The 5,221-nt window shown below is 53.8% G+C and overlaps 2 non-coding genes across 2 annotated transcripts; both read left to right on the forward strand.

Moving 5' to 3' along the window:
- Positions 1-404: 404 nt before the first annotated feature.
- Positions 405-511, forward strand: LOC147664915 (U6 spliceosomal RNA). Its single transcript, XR_015305081.1, has one exon. It is a non-coding gene; the product is annotated as a U6 spliceosomal RNA (small nuclear RNA).
- A 677-nt stretch (positions 512-1,188) lies between these two features.
- Positions 1,189-1,295, forward strand: LOC147664916 (U6 spliceosomal RNA). Its single transcript, XR_015305082.1, has one exon. It is a non-coding gene; the product is annotated as a U6 spliceosomal RNA (small nuclear RNA).
- Positions 1,296-5,221: the final 3,926 nt, after the last annotated feature.

A 5,221-nucleotide genomic window follows, 5' to 3' on the forward strand; every position in this document is an offset into this window, starting at 1 on the left:
GGTTGGCCTGGGAGGCCGGACTGCGAGTGGGGGTCCCCACTCTCGGTTGCGGGTGCCGCTGTTGGGCTTGCCTTCTGACCCGTGGGTTGGCCCGGTGCTCATGACCCGCCTGGTGGATCTTCTTCGCCGGGAGGGAGTCCTGGTGTTCCCTGTCTGGGCAATTGATACAGCCCGGCCTCATCTTTTTCGTGGGTGAGGCATCACGTCAGGCGGGGTCTCTCCTCCGACGGCTCCCTGTTCTATGTGCGGTGGTCCCTTCGGGTCCTGTCTCGGGCTTGTCCTCCTTCGGGGGTCAGGTGCCTGGACCCGGTACTTCCCTCTGGGTCAGTCAGGGGGGGGGGGGCATCCTTTGGTCCTGACCTGCCGCCTTGGCACCTATGCTTCGGTGTCCCCATGTATGGGCCGTACTCACTTCGGCAACTCATATCCATAAGTTGGGACAATTCTGAGGAGATTGGCGTGGCCCCTGCGCAAGGTGGACTCGCATGTTCGTGAGGCGTTCCATATACCGGGTCAGTCGCCCTGGAAGGGTCGGTTTCGCCGGTCCTGTCCCTTCGGGCCATCCTTCCCCCGGGGTCCGGCTCTGTGACGGCTCGACTATGTCGGATCTTCCTTCGTTGCCTTGTCTCGCCCTGTCCCGGTGGTGTTTCGGCGCCTGGTGCCTCGGCTCGGTCTGCCTCCGGTGGATCGGTTCTGGGGGGGGACTCGGCCCTCCGGCCCGGGTTCTACTCCTCCTTCCGGGTCCTTATTGCCTGGTCTTTCGCGTGACCTTTCAGTCTGATGTACGCGTTTCCCCCGTGCCCTCTGATTTCGCGGGTCCTCGGGGATTCACTTGGGCAGGGCCGGGGTGCTCCTGGGTGCTCGACCCGGCTGCGCATGGACTTGTTTTGGAGTGATGTGCCTGGCACCCGCGCGTGGTGGCCACGCATGTCCTGGGGCATTCCTGTTTTTGGCTCCCGGCGGGGTCCTCCGCCCCGGGTTCCCTCTCCTTTGGCCGAGCTGGCGATTCGAGCCACCTGGCCGATCCCGGATCTTCCCGTACAGTGATTGGGTCCCCCGCTCTCGGCGCCGGTGTTGAGCCGGCTCTTGTCGGCTGGCCTGCCTCCTTGTGCAGGCCTGGTTCTGGAGCGGAGGAGGATGCTTGCTCGGGGGTTGTGGCTTTGCTGCTGGGTTCCCGCGATTGTTCCAATGCTCGCTCCGGCGGCACGTATACATGATTTGGAACGATACTGAGAGGATTGCCGCGGCTCCGGCGCAAGGAGGTCACGCAAATTCGTGGAGCGTTCCATGTTAGTGGAGCTGTGTGGCTCAGGGGTTGGAGGCGGCAGTCCCGGTAGCTGAGATGGTCCTGGACCTGGGTTCGATTCCCCGCCTCGGTGGGTCTTGGGCTTCAATACTTCCTTGGACTCGTGAAGTCTCATGCCGGTGCCTACTCGTCTCACGTGTTCACACTCTGCATCTCTGGGCAGATGCTTGCCTAATCTCCACTTGGGCCCCTTGCGGCGGGATGCCTGGCTCTCGCCTTGTATCCTGCTGGGGTTATCTCACAGGGGTATACCAGGTCGGGTTCCCAAGGCCCGCACCTTGATGCCTTTGGGTGATACATGCGCTATGCACATCGCAATACACTTGCATACTCCCTCTCTCGTTCTACGAGCTCTTCGGGGTCCGCCCTTTTGGGCCCCGGCCCTCGGTGGCTCTGCGGTTCCTCGCCTGTCAGGTTTCCCTGGTGGCGATGGTGTCTGCTGGGCGGATGGACATGCGGGGGTCGTTCCTCCGCTCCCCGCCCTTCTTGCGGGTTTTGCCGGACGGGGTTGTTCCGCCGGCATGTCCCCCGTGTCCTTCCCGGGGTCCCTTCCCTGGGGCCTCGGACTCAGGTGGTATCTTTACCGCTTTTTTCCGGCCAACGTGGTCCCTCCCTTGTCCGGGCTGGTTGGTCGGCGTGCTGTTTTGGCTTCTCGTTTTATTCCTTTCCCGGTGGGATGACCTGTGTTATGCCTTTTGGGCCCAGTTCGTTCGGGCCGCTAGCCCTCGTTCCTCCTTGCCTCGCGGGCTTACACAGGCTGGCATCCTTCCCTACGCTTCGCTGGGTTCGGTGGATCCGGCGGGGGCCCAGGGTCGGTCCGCGAGGTGTGGCTCTGTTCCCTGGGCCCCCTTAGTGGGTGTCTCCTCTGTGGAGTTTTATCGGTCTTCGGCGTGGTCGTCCCCCGCCTGGTACCTGGGTCTCTAGCAGTCCCGGGGGGACCTCGCTGGGGCCGTTCTGAGTGCTGGAGCTGCGTCTCCTGGTTGGCCTCCCTTTCCTGGAGGTCTTGATTTCAGGTTTCCTGTGGTCCCTGTTTTCTTTTCAGTTGTTGTACATCAACCTTGGGTTGGTTTCTCTGCATCGCCGTGTGGTGTTGTTGTTCTGGTGGTCAATGAAGCCTTGTTGGCTTGGGTATTGGCTCACTTTGTAACTCAGGGGGCGAGGAAGACTTACGAGGAGGTAATGCCCCGGTTACTCACCGGTAATCTTCATTACTCCGAGTATAGTCTTCCTCGCCACATGAGTTCCCTCCCCCCCTCCCTGTCTGGCTATCGGCTTCATTGTTTGCTTGGTAGATCAGGCTGATTGGTTGGGCCGGCCCGCCTCTTATAGAGGTCAGGTGGGACTGGTCGGCCATGTTGGGAGGGGGTGGGAGGTGGTTTCTTTTTGCTTTGGAGGGTTCTGTTGTGGAGCTAAAGCTCACTTTGTAACTCATGTGGCGAGGAAGACTATACTCGGAGTAATGAAGATTACCGGTAAGTAACCGGGGCATTTCTTGGGGTATCCTCGATCAGTTAGTTTCTTCTTGAACTTTTCCGAATGGGTATAAAAATCCTCAAGTGAGGTGCAATTTCTCCGAAGTCGTAGAAATTCCCCAAAAGGGATATTGTCCTTCTGCGACTTCGGATGATGACTCTGATAATGAAGAAGAGTATTCTTGTCTGTTAGCTTGCTATATAATTCAACTGCTAAAATGTTGTCTACGTTCTTAATACAAATATCCAAAAAATGAACATGGGTGTTGCTCCAGTTGGACATAAAATTTAAATTAGGGTCACCCAAGTTTAGCCAAGCAATGAACTCTTCCAACTGGTCACTGGCACCGTTCCTGATGAAAATGATATCGTCAATGAACCGGTGCCAGTGACTGATGTTCTCAAAGAAGGGGGCTAGCTCTTTAAATATGTGAACTTGTTCGAAATTGCTCAAATATAAGGAGGCTAGACTTGGGGCGCAGGTTACGCACATACTGGTCCCCTTCACTTGATGGTAGAGATCTTTTTTATATAGGAAGAAATTATTTTTCAATATTAGGCTCACACAATTCATAATAAATCCAAGATTAGCTCTTCCCAAATCTTCCACCTGGAGCATAGTTCCTACCGTTCTAATTGTGTCATCTTGGGGGATATTTGTATAAAGAGCTTCAATGTCAAGGGTGACCAGAAGCTGGGTCACCCCATTGAAGCTCATCCCTTCAAATGTATTAATGGCGTGAGCAGAGTCTCTCAGGTAGAACTTTTGTTTAGCCACTACAGGTTTCAAAAATACACCGGCCTATTTACTTAATGGTTCCAGATTTGAACCAATACTGTCGGCATTGTGGATATGCTCCTGGATGCGGATTTTGACTTTGCGGGATGTGAGTCCGATGTAATATAACCCACAGCTGCACGTCAGCCTGTATATGACATGGGACGTGTTACAATTGCTAAAATATTTTAGATGCCATGTTCTGCCATTATGTAAAATGACAGTTTTTGTGGTACACGTCAAGTCACATACTGAACAGCAACCGCACGGATGATGTCCAGAGGGAAGAGTGTCTGATTGGGACTTCAACAGAGAGCGGCTATGGACCAATTTGTCTCGCAGGTTGGCTGCCCGTTTAAAGGCAAAGCGAGGACTGGGCATTTTGTCTGAAGCTGTGTCTAAAATGGACCAGTGTTTCCTGATGATCTGCTGCATCTTGGTGGACAGGCGATCAAAGGTAGTAACAATGGGAAGGCAAGCCTGCCGTTCCCTAGAGTTTCTCTCAAGTAAGGCCTCCCTGGGTGTATTAAAAGCTCTCTTGTGGGCCTGTTTAATCACTCTTGCCGGGTAGTCCCTTTCCTTAAGTTTGGACACCAACCCTTCAGACTGTTGTACAAAAGACTCAGTCGTCGAGCAGTTACGCCTGTATCGGAGAAACTGCCCCACCGGAAGATTGTCTCTTAGCGCCCTCGGGTGAAAGGATCGATAATGGACAAGGGAATTTCTGTCGGTGTTCTTATATTGCACATCAGTTTCTAGTTTCGAGCCGACCACCACGATATTTACATCCAGATATACCGCGGTACTGTTATTGATTGTCCAAGTGAAGCGCAGGCTGTCATCTGCCAGGTTAAGCTACTGGAGAAATGCTGACAAACGGTCCCCAGTACCTGTCCAGATACAGAGGACGTCGTCGATATATCTCTTCCATAATGAGACATTACTCAGAAATGGGTTAGTGGGGTGGTTGACCACATTCTCCTCGAACTGGCCTACATAAATGCAGGCCAGACTGGGGGCAAAAGTGGCCCCCATTGAAGTGCCCGACGTCTGTAAATACAGTTGACCTTTGTATTCAAAAACGTTTTTGGTAAGTGCCAATTCTATGCACTGTAAAACAAAGGAAGGTGGGGTGTCATGAAACCACTCCAGTGCCCCCAGGGCGCGCGCAGCTGCCACCAGCTTCGCGTCCTGGGGTATACTGGTGTATAGTGACTCGATGTCAATCGTGACAAGGAATTGGTGTTCTGGATCAAACTCGATGTCTTTAATGATGTTAAGTATGTCAGTGGTGTCCTGAACATACAAGTCTTGAGTCACTACAGCTTCCCTAAGAAAAAAATCGGCAAACTGGGATAGTGGTTCCAAGATGGACTGAATACCCGAGACGATAGGACATCCCGGGGGGGCCGCTGTGGCTTGTGAATCTTCGGCAAGATGTAAAATGCCGGTACCCGCGGTTTGGTGTTAATGATGAAATCAGCTTCCCTGGATGTGATCCATTTCTTTGCCACAGCGTCCGCCACCATGGTCTTTATGGTGTCCTGTAGGGTGGGTGTGGGGTCTCGTACCAAAGGGTGGTAATTGGTGCGGACTCCTAACAGTCTCACAACCTCACTCTCATAATCGGTGGTGTTAATTATATAGCAAGCCAACAGACAAGAA

Source organism: Lissotriton vulgaris, unplaced genomic scaffold (assembly GCF_964263255.1).
Source record: "Lissotriton vulgaris unplaced genomic scaffold, aLisVul1.2 SCAFFOLD_1854, whole genome shotgun sequence".
NCBI lineage: Eukaryota > Metazoa > Chordata > Amphibia > Caudata > Salamandridae > Lissotriton > Lissotriton vulgaris.